The 8,575-nt window shown below is 39.1% G+C and overlaps 1 protein-coding gene and 1 non-coding gene across 2 annotated transcripts in view; both read left to right on the top strand.

Moving 5' to 3' along the window:
• GABRA3 (gamma-aminobutyric acid type A receptor alpha3 subunit) overlaps positions 1-8,575 on the top strand; it is a 202,136-nt gene that overhangs the window by 125,097 nt on the left and 68,464 nt on the right. The gene's annotated exons all lie outside the window — the stretch shown is intronic.
• LOC111733380 lies at positions 4,662-4,766 on the top strand. The gene has a single exon (XR_002777967.1). It is a non-coding gene; the product is annotated as a U6 spliceosomal RNA (small nuclear RNA).

Below are 8,575 nucleotides of genomic sequence, written 5' to 3'. Positions count from 1 at the left end.
AGCTTTACTGGATAGAGCAATCTTGGTTGTTGGTCCTTGCTTTTCATCATTTTGAATATTTCTTGCCAATCCTTCTGACAATCTTATGAAATCAGCTGACGGCTTATGGGAGCTGCCTTGTAGGTAAAGGACTATATCTTTTAAGCAATATATCATACTTTTCTACCCCCAAAGCAGAAAAACCATCACAATTTTATGTTTATCATGACTCATTATTATCATTAGACTTATTAGGTGTTGATTTTGCCTCAATACTAAAAACTTTCTTGGTTCTTTTTTATACTTTTGCTAGTTCTCCTGTGAGTTGTCACTTCCTGAATTTCCCTCTCACGTTAATTAATATCAATTTTAAGTAACTGAGTGAACATTTATTTAATAGAAAAAGGTAATCTTTCAGTGCAGGTTCTGTGAGTATTTAAAATTTGTGTATTATTTTGAATATGCAAAATGAAACTCAGATAACACATGCCTGGTAAATATGTGGTGAATATATGATGTATGCTTGCCAATATGACAGTCCTTTATTACTTTAAACTTACTATATATTGATGTTTTTCCTGAAAGAACGTGAGAGACAAAAAGATGGCCAAGGAAGAATGGATAGCAAATAGATACTTAAGAGAAAAGTTGAATTTAGAGATGAGGACCTGAGAGACTAGAGGAGAAATGAGAATAGAGTAGAGAACATAATGATGGAGAAAAGACATAAGGTGGATAGAAGTGGGAAGAAGAGGATAGAGAGGGGAAAGGAAAAATAATCTGGAGAAGAGGTCAATAAAATTAACATATATTTATATTATGGATCTCTTCCCAGATTTTTTATATATATATACAAAAACATGTAATATATATATATAAAGAGAGGGGGGAGAGAGATTGATTGATTGATTATCAGAGAGAAGAGGGTAGAGGAAAGAATATAAGAAAAGAGAGAAAGAGTAGAAAAGTTGAGAAGATAAAGGAGAAGATGAAGTAAAATAAAGAGGCTAGATGTTATGATATCCTAAGAGAAACAAGGAGAAATTGGAGAAAATCATGCAGTAGATGGGTAGAAAGAAAAGACATAGAGAAATAGGAAAGGACACTGGAAGGAAATAAATTGTAGATGGAAGAAAGATGATTAGTAGTTATTTATTCATTCATCAAACATGTTTTGATTTCCTAATATGTACATGGTCCTGGAGTAAGTTCTGGGTATGCAGACCTTAATAAGGCATGGTCTCTGTCCTTAAGATTATCATAGTATAATAGTAAAGAAAGACTAATAGATAATCATAGAAATGTTAACAGAAATGGTGAAGATAAGGGTAATTGTGAGAGGAACATACAATGCAATATATAGATGATGTATTATTGAATTGTACACTTAAAACCTATATAATTTTATTAACCAATGTCACCATAATATGCTTAATTTTAAAAAAGGGCCATCTAACTTGTTCTTTTGGGTCCGGTTGAACAAAGAGTCCTTGGATGAGGCAACACCTAAGCTCCTGATTATTAGTATTAGTATTCATTTCATATTATTAGATAAGTAGAATGCAATCAAGAAAATTGTAGGTTAAAGTGGAGAGAAGAGAGGAAGGACATTCTAGGCAGAGAAAACCAAGTGAACAGTTGCAGGAAATGGAATGGTCTATTATAAGCAAGAGAATGAGGTGGTCAGTTTTTTATTTTATATATGACGCTCCACTGACTGTGTAAAGAATGCATTTGAAGGGAACAAGACTAGAATTAGGGAAACAGGCTAAGAGACAGCTTAAATAGTCTAGGTGAGGAGTGGTGAAGTTCTAATTCAGAGCAGTGGATTAAGATGGAGAAGGGGAGATATGCTAAGGAAACAGGCAGTAAAAACAGCCAATGTCAGAATGGCAGCGAAGAGGAGTCAGGGTAGTAGGTACCCAGGCAACATGGGTGAATGAAGGTGGTACAAGCTGGGGTAGAACATGTGAGAGTTAGGAGAAGTTTTAGGTAGAGTAAACCTGCGAGGTTAATTTTAGACAAGATAAGCTTAAGAAGATTTTAGATTATCCAGAGATAGAAGTACAATAGCAGTTGAATATACAAGTCTTAAGACCAGGAAAGAGACACAAGCTAGAAATGTAAAGTTACGTATTGTCAGTATGTTGGGACAACTATATGAATGGATGCGATCACTTTAGGAAAGTAGAGCGATAAGAAAATCATGTCAAGTGTGCAGTCATGTAGCATCACTATCATTAAGGCAGAAGGGAGAAGGAGGAACCTGTGAAGGACACCAAAGAAGAAAAGGAAGGAAGGTCTTCACAGAACTGCTAGTGTACAGTATCTCGAAAGCCACGTGTCGTAGTCAATACTGCTACTTCCGGTATTTCCATTTCACTTCCGAGGTACGTGGTGCTACTGCACTTTCATAGAGCCTTGAGTTAGGCAAGGACAAATGACTTGGTTGGCTAACCAAATGTTAGTGGAAATAACAAGTGTTCTTTCTGAGGGAGGATGGGAAACTTTTAAGGGCTAGTACATGATTTTCCATGTTTTCCTTCTCCTCTGGCCACAGTGAGTAGCATCGTGCCAGGTGGCCTTGGTTCTATGGTTCTGTGTCCCTTCTTGAAGATGACATAGAAGAGAGTGCACCTTCTCGCAACCTGAGATAGACCGTGTAAGTGACAAATAAACCTTCGTTGCTTTAGGACATGGAGATTCCAGGAATTTTTTGTTACTGCATATTAATCTAACCCATTTTGACTGATATACAAAAAGAATAAAGGGTTTAAAAAAGATGAGCGCGATCAGTAATAATAATACCAATAATAGCATAATAAGGCCAATAGTTAATATCAATATAGCACTTACAGTGTGCCAGGCACTGTTCTAATCATTTTAATCATATAACCTTCATAACAACTCTATGAGATAGGTACTATTATTCCCATTTTATAGGTGAGGAGACAGAGACATGGTGCGTAAGAAAATTTTCCAAGATCACCTAGGTTGTATATGGTTGAGGCAGCATTCATATTCTGGCAATACGGCTGCAAATTCGTGGTCTTTACTATTATTTATACGTTTCTACAACATTGTTGGCTATTACAGAGAGATCAATTCATACAGAGAATTAAAAGTGTGTATTCGGTTTGGTGACACGGAAGACGTCGGTGTCCTTCATATACACTGTTTTATTTTAGGAGTTGACACAGAGGTAGTAGAGACAGTAAACATAGAAAATACTTCCTGGGAGCTTGTTTGAAAATGAAAGGGATGCATATATAATAGATACACTCAGGGATAAAAGAAATAACTTATTTTTTTGAATGAAGACACTGGCACATATTTGTGGAATATCAGAATGGGGCTAGTCGAAAGACAAAGCGTGAAGATGCAGTAGATACAGGATTTTGCCAGCACTGAGTTTGCAGAGAAAACCATAAGGAGATGGTATCAAAACTGTAGTAAAAGTTTTACTTGTAAAGGAAGAGGGATACCTCTCCTCACTGCATCAAAGGATATGAGGTTAGACATAAGTGTTGAAAAAGAGGATAGGACAGAATAGAAGTATGAATGGTTATAATGTATGAAAGAGAATTTGGAGAGAATAGAGCACAAGCGAAGGAAGAGATAGAAGAGAGACATGTAATAAAGTGCATGAAAAAGAAGAGTTTGAAGAGGAGATGGGAGTGCACACCATCGCGGAAAGAATGGAGTGGAGTAGAGAAAAAAGAAGAGAGGAGGGATGGCATGGTGGTGAGGACATATGGATGGGCAAAAGGCAGTGAGCAAATGGAAGAGATGCTAGGGAAGAAAGAGTGATGAGCAAGAAAGGAAATGAACACATAGAGATTGAGACTAGTACACGCGAAAATACAGAACGAATGAGGAGAACAGGAGAGCAGAAAAACAATAATAAAAGAGAAAGAGGATAGAGGATAGGTTTGAGTTTTAGAGGAGGGATAGATGAGGAGAGAGGGGCTGGCAATGCTGAACTACGAAGAAGACTGAGGACGCAGAGTGAGGAGGGCGGAAGAGGAAGTGGGCCAGAGGATTAGTCACCTGAAAATAGAGTTGGATGAGTGGGAAGGACATGATCATTGGGCCCTTGCTTCTAGTCTGAATTGGGCGAGAAAGTAGAGTTTGGGGAGATAGGAGTCTCCCTTGTGCTTATTCTCAAGTACCTAATTGAGGAGGTGCAGAGGTTTAGAAGCATGGGGAAGCCATCGATTCTCTTGCACAGTATATGCTTCACCTTGGACCCGGGAAGTTGGGTCTGGAAGGAGACCCTGGTTCGAAACTGAAAATAAAAACTTGACTGTATTTAGGACCTCCACGATTTATTCATCGAGTGACCTTTTGCAAGATATAAATTATTTGCTTTCTCATTCCGATAGCAGTGTAGCAGCTGTCTGTCTTGCAGACATATAAAAAGCACAAATTGGATAAGGTCTGAAGAACACTTAGAATTCTTCAGGAAGTGTTCGTTATTCTATGGTATTCCTGTTATTATTTGGACCCTCAGAAAGCTTACCATGGTTCCATGGGAAAACTACAGAGAGACAGCTTCTTTGAAAAATCTGACCAAGGGTTGCATAGCTATGTAACTAGGGCAGTTTAGAAGGAACCTTTGCCTCGTCTCATCTTGAGACCTCAAGACAACCATAAAAACACAGGCCAAAGCTCATTACTAGCTGCTCACTGCAGCAGCACACATACTAAAACTGGAACGATCCAGAGAAGATGAACAGAGCCCAGCTCAAGATGATACACGTTTATGAATTATTTTCCATTTTTTCAGACATGACTATATAGGGAACTGCAATGCTATTGATGACGTCTCATTTATTGATGAAGATGTGAGTAAATATGTTTATTGTATTTTCCTTTATACACAGTAACACAGTGTACATGAGTAGGAGGGACAAGTACTCGTTGAATTTAATTAGATTTTATCCCATTGATTTAAATCATTCATTCAACACATTTACGAGTGCTTGTTATGTTTAAGGCTTTGGGACATGTGCTGAGCTACAGAGATAAATAAAATACGTATTGTGCCCTTAATGGCCTTACAGTCTAGTGGTTAAAGCAGATAGCTGCACAATAATTTGAAAATCCTTACGTAGAGGGAGGTGCAAAACGTGCTGAAATTATAGTGTAAGGAGCATTCAAAATCACGTGCAGGCATCAAGGAAAGTTGTAGATAGGAGGTGATTCTCACGCTGTATCTTGAATCTTGAAGAAAGTGTAGGTAACTATCAAAAAGCTGAGGAAGAGGGTGAGGTACAGGAGAGGGTATTCCAGGAGGAGGAAATGACACGCACAAAGGCGGCAGGTATTCATGAATTGACATCATGCATCAGAAAACTAGGGATAAAGTGGTGAGCAAAAAGAGACGCGGTCTGCCCTTACATAAGTTACATTCTAGTGGGTAAAACAAATAAATCATGACAATAACGTTAGAGTAAGTGCTATAATCGAGGAAGAACAGAATGGTATGGGAATACCCACAAGGAATGCTAGGGGAAGTCACTTTTAAACTGAGACTTTAAAAACATGTAAAAGTAAATAAGAGTAAAGGACAGGGAGAAAATGTTTCAGAAAGAGGAGTATAGATGGTACGAAGGTCGGGGGAGGGGAGTGAGTGAGGAGGCAGTGATGACAGATGAAAGAAACTAAAAGAAGTTCAGTGTGACTGGACCACAGAGTAGAGTACGGGGAAGTGGCCCGGGGTGGAGAAAGCGGTACTTATTAGCCATGTTGGCATAAAAATGACAGGGATCCATTGAAGAGTTTATTGCAAGGGAATGACACAATCAGATTTGCATTTTAGATAGATCTCTAATCTTCAGAAAAGCTATTCAATAGAGGTATTATTATTTCTGTTAAACTGATCCAGAAAGTAAAGCTTAAAAATGAAAAATGACTTCCCCAGGATTCTTCACTTATTAGGTAAATGTAGGTCTGTCTGGCTAGAGTCTACTGCTTTATCCACTAAATCAGGTTTTTGGAAGGATCTGGATCTCTACTCTGTGTTCGATGGTTCTGGTGCCTGATTGAAAATTAGTGGAAGTGGGGGTGTTGTCTGCGTGTTTTCTCTAAAGAAGTCCCCTCGGATGATGGAAGTGCTAAGGGTTAGGAAAAATGTTAATTAATCTAAGTGTTAACATTTCCGTTGAATGCAGAAGAGTAAATAAACTTTGGGAAAATGGCGGTGATGGGGACGGGTAGTGAGAAATATAGCTAAATAGCATCCCAATTTGAAAAGATTTCTACATGACAGATAAGGGATACGAGTCTGGAAGTGATACAGAATATGTTTATCCTGCAGGTATAGGGAAGCGTTATTGTTCTTTTTAAAAAAGTGAACAACACGATCAGATCATTCATTTTATAATTCAGTCATGACAGATTAGGAAGGTAGGTTCTGTGTTAAAACTACTCCTGATCCTAAAATGGGGCGAATCATAACAACACCTGCCTCACAAGGCAGTTGTGGGGATTAAAGACAATAAACCAGCTTAATTGCCTGACATTTTCCTTGGCACACGTCCACTCTGTGGCGATATTTGTGTTAATGTCCCCGCTTTTATAATTACTAAGCCGAAGTCTCAATAGAGCCAGTCACACCAGTAATAAGTGAGAGAGATGGTGCAGAAACCCAAGTCACACATGTTAAAGCAAAAATTTGTCCCCCTTACATCCTACCACTTCCCCTAAGACGAGGACATGAAGGATATTAGTTTGAAGCATAACGAGTCTGAGGTGGACGTGACAAGCTGCACTTGTAAATGCAGGCCTGGAACTCAAAACATTGACACAGTGGGATTTTATCAAATTCAATACACTGCGTAAAGTGTCTTCGATGTGTTAGGCTACACAGGAAGAGTGTCCTACATTTAATGAAAAATTAAAGGAAATAAGCGCTCATTTCTCCACGTTGCATCACCAGGAAGAAAGTAATGTTTTTTGAACCGATTAAGCTTATTCTCATATTCAGACCTTTATGGACTCCTTTATCCTTTGCTTGTATGATTGGGTCAATTTTAGGACATTCCAAAGACGATTAATTTGGAAGATAAATTGTGCTCGATGCCAGGATTCCCGCACCCTAAATATTAACTGTAAAGCTCTCTTCTTACTTTAGATGCAAATTGCTCACACATGAGTCTTCATTATAGAGATTGCCTCTGAAATGGCCAGGAACCAGGAAAGCATGGGTCACATTGTTAGTGGTTATAGGATTTAATGTAATGGAATCAACCAAGCATCGATAGCTTTGTTTCACAAGGTCCTTTCTTTTGTAATGGCCTTTGCTCTAGGGGATTCCACCTGTAGTTCCTTATTCATTAAGCTAGCAGCTGACTCATAGAACCCCCACTTACGGAGCCTCACTCTAATGAACAGAAGTGAGGAGAGAAGAGATAGAGTGGCTCATTTGGGGCTGTGAGAAAGCTTACAATGAAGTGAGAAGCAAGTAAAGTACACGGCCTCAGTCGATCACAAATTACTCTGCGCGCTCTGCCTGGTGATGCCAACCCCTACCTTCCAGGAGCTCACATCCTGCGGGAAAGATGGGATACATTATTCACTGTATTATAAGGCATAATAGAAGTTTTGCAAAAAGCCAACAATGAAGTGCTGCGAGCTAAAAATTACAGCTTTCATTAGGACTTGGAGGCATGGATCCAGATGTGGGGGGGGAATCACAGGGGTACTGGCATTTGTGCTGGAGGGAGGGAAGGAAGAACGTATTTCTGAGAGGTTTTCTCACATTTGTTTCATTTTTTTTGCCAGCTATGAGAGGAAATTGGGGTCTTGAAATAACAAGAATTGCCTTTATTCTCAAAGGCAAGAAGCTGATGTCTAGGCAGATTGAGCGTGTTAAAAAGCTCATTCTAACACGAGGGGCATTTACAGGTCACCAGATGGATCCCTCTAGTTCCAAAGAACGCAGCTATTTTAGACGCTACCCCTAGACAGAGCGGAGATGGTATGTTGTAGCGAAATGGAATTAGGAATTAAGAGCTCTGGGTGTGAGTTCCAACTCCAGCCCAGATCAGCAGCGTAATCGTGGACAGGACATTTTCCCTCTCTGGGCCTCGGTTTTTTTTTTTTTTCCTGGGAAATGGACTGAAACTATCTATCTGCTCTGCCTATCTTGCAGAAACATATGTTAAGAAGCGTTTATTAAATATCTGCTGTGTACTAACCACCATAGTAGGGATTTCTAGAATCATGGAGTAAAGGGCAGGACCTGGGATCTATGGTGAAAGCATAGGATTACGGTGATAAAGACCCTTCTCTCAACTTGCTCACAGTTCATTGCAGAAGACAGACACGTACATAGACCAATAATATTATGTGCTGTTAAAATGATTAAAGAAAATAATTTAGGTGATGCAAACTTTGTTTAACACCTCACAGAGTGAACGGTCTCCATTGGGAAAACTGCAAAATGGGGTGGAAAGCAGGAACCTTTTATAGGATGAAGAATAAAGAACAAAGAAGAGACAAATAGAAAAGATCTGATTGGCGGGAGCCACACATCAACCTCGTTTGGAGTTGGCTTGCCATTTGGGGATTGGCTGACTAGTTATACTGT

This window comes from Pteropus vampyrus, unplaced genomic scaffold (genome assembly GCF_000151845.1).
Source record: "Pteropus vampyrus isolate Shadow unplaced genomic scaffold, Pvam_2.0 Scaffold556, whole genome shotgun sequence".
In the NCBI taxonomy this organism is placed as follows: Eukaryota; Metazoa; Chordata; class Mammalia; order Chiroptera; family Pteropodidae; genus Pteropus; species Pteropus vampyrus.
The sequence above is the reverse complement of the archived record's forward strand: the minus strand, read 5'-3'. Positions and strand labels throughout refer to the sequence as shown.